This window comes from Hoplias malabaricus, chromosome 1 (assembly GCF_029633855.1).
Source record: "Hoplias malabaricus isolate fHopMal1 chromosome 1, fHopMal1.hap1, whole genome shotgun sequence".
NCBI lineage: Eukaryota > Metazoa > Chordata > Actinopteri > Characiformes > Erythrinidae > Hoplias > Hoplias malabaricus.
In genome coordinates this window covers 37128204-37142718 of record NC_089800.1, presented here as the reverse complement: position 1 = coordinate 37142718, position 14515 = coordinate 37128204, and the positions used below count along the sequence as shown (strand labels likewise).

Here is a 14515-nt window from a genome sequence, read left to right as displayed (position 1 = left end):
GTGATCAGCTTCGACAGCAGCACAGGTACTGCTGATGGAGTGGTTTTTCAAGTTTGGCGTTCCAAGCCGTATTCATTCCGATCAGGGTAGGAGCTTTGAAAGTGTCCTGATGCAGCAATTACAGGGGTTGGACAATGAAACTGAAACACCTGGTTTTAGACCACAATATTTTATTAGTATGGTGTAGGGCCTCCTTATGCGGCCAATACAGTGTCAATTCGTCTTGGGAATGATATATACAAGTCCTGCACAGTGGTCAGAGGGATTTTAAGCCATTCTTCTTGCAGGATGGTGGCCAGGTCACTATGTGATGCTGGTGGAGGAAAATGTCCAAAGCACCACAAAGTGGCTTAATAATATTTTCATGTTCATCAAACCAATCTTTCACCAGTCTTGCTGTGTGTATTGACGCATTGTCATCCTGATACATGGTACTGCCTTCAGGATACAATGTTTGAACCATTGGATGCACATGGTCCTCCAGAATGTTTCAGTAGTCCTTGGCAGTGACGCGCCCATCTAGCACAAGTATTGGGCAAAGGGAATGCCATGATATGGCTGCCCAAACCATCACTGATCCACCCCCATGCTTCATTCTGGGCATGCAACAGTCTGGGTGGAACGCTTCTTTGGGGCTTCTCCACACCATAACTCTCCCAAATGTGGGGAAAACAGTAAAGGTGGACTCATCAGAGAACAATACATGTTTCACATTGTCCAAAGCCCAAGATTTGCACTCCTTGCACCATTGAAAATGACGTTTGGCATTGGCATGAGTGACCAAAGTTTTGGCTATAGCAGCCTGGCCATGCTGGCTCTTGATATATCACACAGACTTTCTGTCTTGGTCACAGATGCGCCAGCAAGACATGCACCAACAATTTGTCTTCTTTTGAACTCTGGTATGTCACCAATAATGTTGTGTGCATTGCAATATTTTGAGAGAAATTGTGCTCTTACCCTGCTAACCGAACCTTCACACTCTGCTCTTACTGGTGCAATGTGCAATTAATGAAGATTGGCCACAAGGCTCGTCCAATCTAACCATGAAACCTCCCACACTAAAATGACAGGTGTTTCCGTTTCATTGTCCAACCCCTGTACGTCACCTATATGGGGTAGAACGGTCTCGGACGACCCCATATCACCCTGCTGGTAATGGGCAGTGTGAGCGCTTTAATAGAACACTTCATCTTCTGCGTACATTGCCATCTTCCCAGAAGTGGGACTGGGCATCAAATTTGCCACAGGTGTTTTTTTGTTATAATACTACCCCTCATCTGGGCACAGGAGAGTCTCCCTATTTCTTAATGTTTGGCCAGCAACCTAGGCTTCCCATAGACATCTTGTTGGGTCAGGTTCCAGAACCTGTACCCGGGGAAACCCAGGATTGGGTGGCTTAAGGAAAGGCTTAAAGTTAGCATTTGAGGGAGCTCATGGACGGTTGTTAGCAGCTGCTGGTCGTAGGAAGGAGCGGCATGATCAGCGGGTTCAGGATGCACCCTTACAGGAAGGACAGTTGGTTTACCTCTGGGATCTTTGTACTCGGGGCGGCACAAGATTCAGGATGTTTGGAGTTCTGTAGTATATTGGGAGGGCCCCTTCTGGTGATGGGTCTGTCTATGCTATTGCCCCAGTCAATGAGCTTGAGGAAAAATGGGGCATTGATATGAAATTACATTGTGCATATCACCTACAAAGTGCAGGTGCAGTCGATAGGGAGAATTCAACAATCAAAATCAAGCTTCAGAAATGCTGTGCGGAAATGGGGTTCAATTGGCTGCAGGCACTAGCACTGGTCTTAATGTATATGTGCATGCGAACCAGAACCAGAACTGGTTTAACCCCATTTGAAATTTTGTTTGGCAGGCCACCGAGACGTGGTTTGGATGTTGTCCTATTGTAAGAATTTACTAACAACTCACAGGCAGCAGCAGCTTTGCCCAAACTGTTGGAGGGGAAATTACACTCCTTGAAACCAGGAAACTTGGTGGTGACTAATTCATCCTGTTATGTGTGTATGAGCACTCGGGAAGTTCTTATTATCTTGCCATTTCCTTACAATGCTTCCACTTGTGCCAAATACATGAGATACATGCATCCAGATCCATTAAAGATGCAATGCTTACTTCATGGTAATTAAAGTAAAAACGCGTGAGGATGAAGACATCCTAGATCAGTCAATGAAGGGAGATTATATGTGTCCTAAAGATTGTGCTCTTGCAGCTGGTTCTAAAGCATTCAATTACTCAGTAATTAAACGTGAATGTCCTACATGGTTAAAATTTTTCTTAATGTTGTCCCCTAAAGGGATGATTGAAAATCCAGATGACTACATTGACAATTTAGACACTCCCTATGAGTGTTACACAAGAACCTTAAAAAACATAATGTGTGTAGTAACAAATTGTGTGTAGTAGTGAGTAGTTAAGTGAACACTATTAGTGTTGAATTAACACTGTTAGTGTAATAACTAAACACTGAGAGTTTATTAATTTATTCTATGATTCCATTGTTTTAATAAAAGCATTTACTCCATTGCCTTGTTCTTCTGGTATTTTAACCAAAACATGTAACAGAAATGTTATTAAATCAGTAAATATGGTGGAAAATAGGCATAATATGTCCCCATTAAATGCATTTTCAATTAAATATTTGTCTGACTTCATATTGCTTAAATTTGATTTATATATTAAGTATATTTGCGGTGTTAAAGCACATCAAATACATTTTTTCAGGCACTATATTATTAAATTACAGAGATTTTAGCTGAAATGACTATGTTGTTGCCCATTTTACCTGAGTATTGTATCATAATACAATCAGAATCGATGGACACTAACTCTCATAATTCCAAAACAGTTATAAACGTTGACATTTAAAAAAATATTTAAGAGACGTGGTAATTTACAAAAGTATAATAATATATAATTTAGGATTATATATAATTGCCCCCTCCAGGGTGTGTTCTCGCCTTGCACCCAGTGATTCCAGGTAGACTCTGGACCCACCGAGACCCTGAATTGGAGAAGCAGTTACAGACAATGAATGAATAATAATATATAATTTAGCATTATATATATTTGCCCCCTCTAGGGTGTGTTCTCGCCTTGCACCCAGTGATTCCAGGAAGGTTCTTTGGAAATGCCAATATATATGAAATAAAAAATGTATTTTTGTGTCTGTACTTGTCCTTTTGCTTGAATTGGAATAAACCAAATAGTCAAATAATTTAGTTGGTGGACAGAAAACAACATTTGACGGAATTGAAGAAGACGATTTTAGAAGAAGGATTGTTTAAATAGTGGCTATAGAACATTAATCAATGTCCAAAGCATTTAAGCTAAACTGAAAACACAGAGGGCAATAATGTCAGCTCCAACACCATCTGAGCCAAGGAAGACCCCACTGCTGACATAGAGATATAACTTTTTTCAGAGGAAACCACAATCATTCTGGAAAAATGTCCTGTGGAGAGAAGGAATTAAATTAAACTATTTGTGAAACTCCACATTTTTATGATTTACTGAATATGAAACTTCACAGGAAAGAACATGATCGATACAGTGTTTGGGCACGGGATGCCTGGAATGTGTGCATGTCATCATGAAAGAGTACCAGTGAAGTTTAGAGCACAATATATGGGGAAGTGTCAAAAAAGTTGGGTCTCTGTCCAGAATCATCTGTTTCCTATTAGGACGATGACACAAAGCATGTTCCAAAAAGACCCCCTGAGTTGTTTATGACAAAGCACTGTACAGTATAAACACTATAGCTTAAAAAAATACAATGTGCTATGCATACCCCTGGACTTTATTACAAAAAAGACAAAGCAGAAACAAAAACAAAAGCCAAGACCAAGCCTAAGAAATACTCACCCAGAAGGACTAATTCCAGAGGCAAAAACAGAGAGAAACAAAGCAAGAATTCTGCACAAGTGAAGACAAAACAAAATAAAACACTTATCCGAAGGAAAACAACATAACCGGAAAACACAGTGTCACACCTCCTTCACCTACTGCCAAGGAAAGATAGCTTCATAAATTTTATATGCTTTCATAAATGTGTAATTGTGTTTGAAACATTCCGTTTAGGCCCAGTTATACTGTATTCTCTATAAAATATTTGTATTATTTTTGATCATTTTGACTAAAGCATATAAATTTAAAGTAAAAAAACTTTCAAGAGCAACAAAAACATGCAAAAGAACCAGGGGCAAACATGATTCTGTGCTAAGACATTGGTGGTACTAGAAGGTTTTGGTTTGATAATGGGTGGTACTTGATCTAGAGAATTTCAGAAATACTGCCCTAGCCCACATGATGAAATGCTCACTTTGACATCAGAATGAACAAACATTTACAATAACAATGAAGTATCTAAGTTTGATTTTCATTAGATTTATATACAGATCAGTGTAGTTTAACAATTTACTGCTGCATTTTATTTGCTTTTCAAAGACTTCCTTTATTGGAATTAGTGGATGTCTTGATCCAGAGTTTGTGGGTTGGTAGGCACTTCAGGTATTCAAATTAATATGCAAATACACTCGATTTTATTTTATTTTATTGTATTTATTTGTTACATAAAAGGGCCCCTTTAAATTAATAAGAAAAAGAAAGAGTATGGGCTTGATTCATAATTCCTTGAATTCTTAATTCCATCAATCCACTGCTCCCTCTATTTTCACTTACAAAAATCTCAGACCCCAACACTCATCTTTTAATTTCTTACATTGAGAGAAAATAGAATATTGCATTCATTTATTCATCTTCTGTACGTGATTCATTCTGATCAGGTGCTTTTGTTTGATCTGTTGACTATGTTGGTTTCTTAGTTTGGGTAGTTGTTGGAGAAGAACTGTGTTTTCCTCCATTGCTGAGCATACATATTAAATGTTAGGACTATAGTATATTATAGTCATCCCTTACTCTTGGTACATTATCTTTAAATAACATCCTTTTAGCATGACTGACTAGCTATCTAAAGCTGCTTGAGACAGCCCTCTTGTATCAGTGAAAATGTGGAGTCAAGTGGTGACGTAAATTACAGCACTTAGAGGGGAACAGCCACTTGTGGCTCATTTCCTTGAGCTGTTTTTGTGCCAAAGCTAATGTCAATGTACACTGTAAACATTACACAAAGCATGTTCCTCTGTTTTGTCTGTGAATTTATCACTGTCAATAATCTGTGAATTTACCCTCTGTATGAACTGTTATGTTAATAAGTATGCCTTGCCTTGCACTTAATAGCACTAAATGAAAAAGTGTTTTTTTTTACACACAAAAAACCCAAGTATAATGAACTTTTATGCAGAACTGTTTTAATGCAAATCAGAAAATGTTTTATTTCTCGCTAACACCCTCACTCTTTTCATTCACTTTGTAACTCACTTACATGAAACTTACATTGATTTATATGTCCAGTTGTGCATGTACAATGGAATTGAATTATTGTTTATTGATACTGTGGAAGTCTACAGGACTATAATGATGATACACTTCTAAGCTGTAAGGTTTGTTTAAATTATATAGTATTGGTTGTTGAGAGTTTATCTTGATGATGTTTCTCTGTTAATGTGCAGACTAAAAATTGTAAATGCCAGATAAGATTTTTGCTATTGTGTCTTTACATTAGATCTATATGTTGCACACCTAAATGCTTGTGTGCAAAACTACTATTCAGAATGGTTCTGGAGCTTCTACCTCAAGGACAGGGCTGTCTTCAGAACAATTTGGTGTAGGGATTTTGCACATGAGCCATTTTAGCCTCTTAATTCTTTTCTCGTTTGTTAAATGTATATTTTAACATCAAAATACTTCAAGTAATAGTGCCTATTTCTTTCAAATCTTTCTTCTAGTTTCAGCCTGGTTAATTTAGCACTTTCCTGAACCCAGATCTGGTCCTTTATCATATGTGTTACCTTTGCAAGACAACACAGATATTTTGAACTTAAGAACAAAACAAGCGCTACATATCTCTGAAGAGGACAAGGAGGAGATAAGATATGATGTGCAACTCTTTCTACAAAAGCATACATGTACATTAGTAACAAACCACTAGTCCCAGCACCTATATTTTCTAAGAAGCCCGAAGTGGATAATAACATACATTCATAATTTCTTCTACATAAGCATTCTCTAGACCATCCTGAACTAGAGAATAATGAACTCTACAATAACTGCTATGGAAACAGTCTCAACTGCTAGACTCTGTTGGACTAGAGTTGATCAATTTCATATTAATCTAGTTACAAGAGTCCTGTATATTCAAATTGAAGTCAGAAAAGACCATTTTACCTTTCAAGTTCCTGCCCTTGTTTGTGTAGGGTGTCCTACCCGCATCTAAATCTCAGTTTGGCTCTCTGTAGAAGAGGTGAGAGCACAGCGTTCTCACCCTCCTCTTCAAATCATTCCCTCCAATCACTGAGCATAAGCATTTTCCTTGCTCTGTTTTTAGGTTTGCTCAGGGGTGTTAAACATTTGCTTACAGTTGTATATATTTACTGAATAAAAAAAAAAAAAAACTCCTGCATTTTGAATACAAGCATTAAATATTTTTAATAGATTGTAACACACAATAATGGTTAAGCAATGTTAAATCTAACTAGAAATGTGATGTACACATTCTTGTTTTGTGTCGGTGTGTGCACGTGAACGTAATAGAGACACCGTAGTTTTAATAACCGTTACAAATATCTTGTATACAGAGTCTTGCTTTACAATTTAGCTGTTTTATAGACATTGTATGTATGTCATATGTTATATGAACACTTTTATGACTGAACATTGGGCAGGGAAGGGGGGAGAGAGGGAAAGAAGGATATGGGGTAGGTGTAGGTCAGAAAGCCAGGGTGTTTGTGCTTCCCCTTCCTCTCCAGGTTTTAAGAGATATGTTTCTATTTAAAGGAATAGAGTATGGCTTTCCACTGATTTTATTATTTTCATGTAGTTACTGTTTTCATAGAGTATGTTTATTGTTTAATACTGTGTTAATTCTTTCTTTCTTGGCATTTTTTAAATTTATTTTCTGTACTAAACACAGCACAAAAAGTAAGGAAATTTGTGTTTAGTAGATTATTTATTTGTTGTAACAATTTGTCTTGGCATTAAATCTTATATCATTGGAAAACCTTTTAATTTCCCTTTTAAATGGAATATGCATTTGTGAGATGAGCAGTAGAGCTGAATATGTGGCCTGTGCCAATGAAAAATTTGCCAAATCCTCTCTGCAAATGCCAAACCACTTATTCTGTCATTGACTCGTTTGATGTTTGGTGGATTGGATCATTGAAGTTTGAAGAAACAAAATATACAGGTGCTGGTCATAAAATTAGAATATCATGAAAAGGTTTATTTATTTCAGTAATTTACTTTTAAACTAAGTTAAACTTGTATATTATACTCATTCATTACACACATACCGATATATTTCAAGTGTTTATTTCTTTTAATTTGATGATTATAACTGACAACTAATGAAAACCCCAAATTCAGTATCTCAGAAAATTAGAATTTTGTGAAAAGGTTAAATTTTGAAGACACCTGGTGCCACTCTCTAATAAGCTAATTAATTAAAAACCTGCAAAAGCCTTTAGATGGTCTCTCAGTCTAGTTCTGTATGGTACACAATCATGGGGAAGACTGCTGACTTGACAGTTGTCCAAAAGACGATCATTGACGCCTTACACATGCAGAGCAAGACACAAAAGGTCATTGTAAAGAGGCTGGCTGTTCACAGAGTTCTGTGTCCAAACACATTAATAGAGAGGCGAAGGGAAGGAAATGATGTGGTAGAAAAAAAGTGTACAATCAAAAAGGATAACCACACCCTGGAGAGGATTGTGAAACAAAACCCATTCAAAAATGTGGGGGAGATTCACAAAGACTGGACTTCCTGCTGCGTCAGTTCTTCAAGAACCACCATGCACAGACGTATGTAAGACATGGGTTTCAGCTGTCGCATTCCTTGTGTCAACAAGAGACAGCGTCAGAAGTGTCTCACTTCCAAAAAGACTGGACTGCTGCTGAGTGGTCCAAAGTTATGTTCTCTGATGAAAGTATATTTTGCAGAAAGGAGAGGAACAGAATCCACGTTGCTTGAGGTCCAGTGTAAAGTTTCCACAGTCAGTGATGGTTTGGAGTGTCATGTCTTCTCCTGGTGTTGGTCCACTGTGTTTTCTGAGGTCCAAGATCAACACAGCTATCAACCAGGAAGTTTTATAGCACTTCATGCTTCCTGCTGCTTACCAACTTTATGGAGATGCAGATCTCATTTTCCAACAGGACTTGGCACCTGCACACAGGGCCAAAGCTGTTCAAAGCCCTGTTCTTAACTGGCCGGCAAACTCGTCTGACCTTAAACCCATAGAAAATCTATGGGGTATTATGAAGAGGAAGATGCAATACACCAGATCCAAATGAATCAGTTGGCCATCATTTCTAAAAATCCTTTTTTGTATTGAGTTGTATTAAGTAATATTCTCATTTTCTGAGATACTGAATTTGGGGTTTTCATTAGTTGTCAGTTATAATCATCAAATTAAAAGAAATAAATACTTGAAATATATCAGTCTGTGTTAATGAATGAGTATAATATACAAGGTTCACTTTTTGAATGGAATTACTGAAATAAATCAACTTTTTCATGATATTCTAATTTTATGACCAGCACCTGTGTTGGCAATTTAACAATTTATTCATTTAACAAACAAAATATCATGTTCTAGTAGCAATGGATTATTTTATGGCTTCATCTTCCCATTGTCCTACTGGCATGCTGGCCTGCCGTGCCTCAGCGTGCACCAGCTCACTGACAGTACTGGCGTATGACTCTCGCTTCCAAGGAGAGCCTCTCGCACCTGGGACGCAAGTGTGGTTTTTCAGCCCATGACTCAATTGTCACTGCCCCAAACTGCAGTCGTTATGGGAGGGGCCTTGTGTCATCCTGGAACGGTTAGGGGAGGTGGTGTACCTGGTCAACAGTGGATGCCACCTCGTTGTTTTCCACCGAGACTGCCTTGAAACATACAGACCTTGTGTAAACAAGGGTGAGACCATTGTAGACCTGACACTCCCCAACGTCCGAGCCTGTGTGAGGAGCAGTCGCCGGTGCAAACGGAAGCTAGACCCCTGTGCAAACGAAGGACTGTCTGGGTAGCCAGGTGGGCTGACCTTAACTGGGTGGGGCTATGTTGTGCCAGTTGGTAGCCTGTGCAAGTGGGGACCCTATCAGAGACTGTGGAGCTCCTGTATTTGCATAGTCCCTCCTTCTGTTGCAATTGAGACACTTTTTCCAGCTTCGTTAGCACAATATAGGATAAGCCAGACTGTTATAAACACACATTTTCTCCAGTTAAAGAGTTATTGTTCTTCTGCTTGTTTATTTGTCTTCATTGGGGAACTCACTGTTATTGTGTCACCTACGCTGTGGCATAAAGCCCCGCATTGTGAGGGTAGAATTTTGAGCTGGTGGTTGCTATATTGTTGTTTATTTGCTGTATTGTGAAGACAGGTGATGGAAAAGAATCTCCGCATACTGTTTCTTAAAGATCCCGTGAGAGGGGTGTTCAATTCAGCGCACTTGTCTCTCCTCTCTCCCGGCCCTTGGCTTGCACTCCCTATACGGTCCTACCTTTTCCAAATATGGTTTACATTTACACATTCAAGGGACTGAGGGAGGGGGAAAATTTATAGTCTCCCATCCTCACTGACAGCTTATCCTAAACATTTCTCTTTTTGGAGCACAGAGACAGAGCATACGTCTAAACATACACAACAGTGAACATCTCTTAATACTGCACTTAAGGCCTTATGTTTAAATATACGTCAATACTCTTGTTCTTTTCAGAGCAAAGAGCACTCCCCAGAAATATGATGGAGACCAATGTGCCGCCACAATATCAAAAGACAAAACTGAATCAAATCACCAATGTTTAGTTCAAACATCAACCAAAATAAACCCTCAACCGACATACCACCACACTTATGGCCTTCAGTAACTGTTATACTACCTATATGATTTCAGTATCATCGTTAAGTAAACAGTAAACTGTCTCTAAACAATCATAAAGCTGTTTTTTTTTTGTACAAAATACTATTAATTGAGCCGCTTAAAGACTAAATGCCTAGATACCAAAATAATATGTAAAAACAGAGAGGAGGAAAAAATACAACAATGGCTAGCTCAGATCTTCAACCACAGTCTGGCTTGAACCTAAAACATAAACACCCTCATGAATGTACAAACTGGATTCCAAAAGAGTTGGGACACTAAACAAATTGTGAATAAAAACTGAATGCAATGATGTGGAGATGGCAAATGTCAATATTTTATTCATAATAGAACATAGATGACAGATCAAAAGTTTAATCTGAGTAAAAGTAAAATTTTAAAGGTAGAATATGTTGATTCAAAATTTCACAATATCAACAAATCCCCAAAAAGTTGGGACAAGTATCAATAAGTGGCTGGAAAAAGAAAATTGAGCATATAATGAACAGCTGGAAGACCAATTAACACTAATTAGGTCAATTGACAACATGATTGGGTATAAAAAGAGCTTCTCAGAGTGTCAGTGTCTCTCTGAAGCCAAGATGGTAAGAGGATCACCAATTCCACCACTGTTGTGCAGAAAGATAGTACAGCAATACTAGAATGGTGTTACCCAGCGTAAAATATCAAAGACTTTTAAGTTATCATCATCAACCGTGCATAACATCATCAAAAGATTCAGAGAATCTGGAACAATTACGCTGTGCGTAAGGGTCAAGGCCGTAAAACTCTACTGGATGCTCGTGATCTCCGGGCCCTTAAACGTCACTGCACCTCAAACAGGAATGCCACTGTCAAGGAAATAATAGAATGGGCTCAGGAATACTTCCAGAAAGCATCAGTGAACACAATATACCGTGCCATACGCCTTTGCCAGCTGAAACTCTACAGTGCAAAGAGGAAGCCATTTCTAAGCAAGCTCCACAAGGAAAGGCACCATTAATGCAGAGAACTATGTTCAGGTTCTAGAACCACATATGCTCCCATCTAGACGTCATCTCTTTCAGGGAAGACCCTGCATTTTTCAACAAGGTAATGCCAGACCACATTCTGCAGCAATCACAACATCATGGCTACGTAGGAGAAGGATCCGGGTACTGAAATGGCCAGACTGCAGCCCAGCTCTTTAACCTATAGAGAACATATGGCACATCATAAAGAGCAAGGTGTGACAAAGATGGCCCAAGTCAATTGAACAGTTAAAGACTTGTATTAGACATGAATGGGAGAGCATTTCTATTTCTAAACTTGAGAACCTGGTCTCCTCTGTCCCAGACGTCTGTTGAGTGTTGTAAGAAGAAAGGGGGATGCCACAAAGTGGTAAAAAATGGCATTGTCCCAACTTTTTGGGGATTTGTTGACGCCATGAAATTTTGAAGCAAAATATTTTTCCCTTAAAATTATACATTCTCTTAGTTTAAACTTTTGATCTATGATTTGTATTCTATTCTTAATAGATGCTGGCACCTCCACATCATTGCATTCAATTTTTATTCACAATTTGTTTAGTTTCTCAACTTTTTTGGAATCCGGTTTGTAATAACTCAGAAAGAAATTATTTAAAATTCAGAGCAAGGCCTACCTGGAAACATATACTAACTGCTTGGGATTTTTCCTATCTGGAGAGGCCCACCAATAATCCAGAGCCTACACAAATATATGACAGTTTAATACTTACAATGGTGCCTGACATCATAACCAGTTTAATACAAAACTCTATACATAAAACCATCAGCTTCTAAGGCTCACAGTTCTCTACCAACGTCTTCTACTGCATCCAAACTAACCATCTTCATACTACTGCGCTCTTAAAGGGGCAGTGCTCCCTAATAGGGGCGGTGTTAACCAATGCCTTTTTCTCTGGATTTACTCAATTTGTAGTGTTGTGGCTTACTAAGTGGGTCTTACACCCCTGAGCTGCAAGTCCTCTTGATAACACCAGTTACTGTGGTAAATTGTGGGGATTAGAGTGTTGTGCTGTGGTTCTTTGTGATGTCTGCCCCACTTCAGCTCGAGTCAGATCTGAAGCCACCAATTCTTTCTGTGGGTGTTCTGGTCAGGTGCTGGGCTTGGAACTAGGCATATATCTCTCCAACTAAGCATCAGGGCACTCACTCTCTTTGTCGATCTCTAACCGTTACCCAAATTCAACCTCTGCTAGAGGTAAAGTGATTTCTTCCACTATCTCCAAGGGGGCAGGCAAGTGCTGAGACTAATCATAACTCTGTTCAATGAAGGTTGTTTTCTGTAGCTTGTCCATCAACTGGATGAATAGTGTATAACCTTTCACCATCATCAACCCACCAAACTACCCTGTACTTGGTACTGTCCCATCAATGTTTTTATTGTGGCCGTAAGCATGATTTTTCCAGTACACCACTGTACCTTGTAGGAGGACATGTACTGCTTGTGGTTGAGAATACTGGATTTGTGCCTCTACTGCTGCCTCCAAATGTCATCCTGCACTGAGAAAAACAGCACTGATGTTCCCTAGCCCAGTCTTCAACTTCTCCTTCCACAAGATCACCATCTGCACATGCCAACCATGTATCAACGAGAAGATGAGGTTTTTGCCCAAACAACAATTCTTAAGGAGAAAACTTTGTACTGTCGTATTGTAGGCAAACAAAACCTGTGGCAGGTGCTCAGGCCACCTCCTCCTCTTCTCTGATGGAAGGGTACACAGTAAACCATGCATGTTTCTACTGAACCTTTCACATTGACCAATCTCCTCAGGATGGTAGGCTGTTGTTGGACTCTTCTTTACTCCATAAATCTTGCACAGGCTCTCCATCATCTCCCCTTCAAAATTTAGTCCTTGGTCAGAATGGATTTGATTCTGTACCCCATACACATTAAACCAGTTTTCGATTCTTAGGACTTAGCTGTCTGTAGAGGAAAGGATGGAGGAGGCCCTGTTTAAACTATAATTTGGTGTTTGAAATACAAGTTGCATATTATATTTTTTCATATTTAATAAATCAATTCATACATCCATCTTTTATGTCTGGTATATTTTTACAAGTATATTATCTGCACTGTTGGGAAACCCCTGTGTATTGATTTTATAGCTATTTACAGATATTACATATTTATTCATTAATAGTACTCCCTCATCCCACATGCTCCTACATGGCTTACAGCAACTTGGACTGTGGGGCGACAACCCTCTAATAGAATGGCTGGATAAACTGCTTAAATTGGTTGCACACCTCCAACAATCATCCTCCCACATAACATGATGTACATTCACAGTGATAAAATGCTCTGCATTTTTTTACTTTCTTTCCATCTCTAATATTTAATATTTAGTGACTGTGTTTGTATCTGACACTCTATTTGAAGGGCTGTGAGCTTTGCTACATTTACAGCTTCTTTTGTTGTCTTGGGATCATATTCCATGGTTCAGAGCCATCTAGGTGTTGGATGAAGAGAGAATCTTCAGAACCAGACCCCTCAGCCCAAATTAGGAAGTGTGACCAGTCAAACTGTTTATTATGACAATAGCCTTAGCAATTTTCCTAGCTACTGGTTGACTCTACCGCATTGACTAAGTGTGATATCCAGAAGTCAGACTAATATTTACCCCAAATGTTCAAAATATGCTGTCTTGACATGAACTGTGTGCCTCTATCTGACAGCATGTCTTCAGGAATGCCAAAATTCAGAAAAACACAACAATAAAATGCCTCTGCTGTTTCAAAAGCTGTGGGTAAGGACAAACGGTACAAATTTAACACTGTGCGAAAATCTATCTATGATGGCAAGTATGGTAGTATAACCATTAGATTGAGGTAAATCGGTCACAAAGTCTACAGCTATGAGTGACCATGGTCGCTCAGGTATCAATAGTGGCATGAGCTTACCTACAGGGAGCGTCTTGGGAGTTTTACACTGGGCACATGTGGAAAATTTTGCCTGAACATCCTGGTGTAAAGTCTCCCAACAATAACGGCTAGTCAGTAGCTGCTGAGTGTGTAATTCACCTGGGTGACCTAAAGTGATGGAAGAATGAGCCCAGGTAATGATGAAATTGCGAAACGGTGTGGGGACATAGACCGTTTCAGGAGGATCAGAAATTTTGGAATTACTAAGGGCATTCTCAATCTCTTCATCTATCTCCCACCTTATCACAGCCATTTTAAATGAAGGTGGCAGGATGGTTATGTACAACTCCTCTGTACCCTCACCTATTTCAGTGGAGGTAGTTTGATGCAGCCTTGACAGCGCATCCGCTTTCATGTTATGTGATCCAGAATGGTACCAAATACTAAAATCAAACTGGGAGAAAAATAGGGACCAGCTTGCTACACGAGTGTTCATTCGTTTAGCATTACAAAGGTATTCAAGAAAACTAGAAAAGTGTGATTAGCTCTTTCTAATCAATTTCTCCACTCTTTGAGTGCTAGTTTCACCTTTAAGAGCTCTCTATCACCAATACCACAATGTCGTTCTGCTGGGG

At 39.0% G+C, this 14515-nt stretch overlaps 1 protein-coding gene across 1 annotated transcript in view; it reads right to left on the bottom strand.

The window, feature by feature from the left end:
- Positions 1-6397, bottom strand: part of LOC136709147 (calcium-activated chloride channel regulator 4-like) — a 43517-nt gene extending 37120 nt beyond the window's left edge. Inside the window, exon 1 of the mRNA XM_066684173.1 lies at positions 6300-6397. The gene's annotated coding sequence lies outside the window, so the exon portion shown is untranslated. The remainder of the gene's footprint in view (positions 1-6299) is intronic.
- Positions 6398-14515: the final 8118 nt, after the last annotated feature.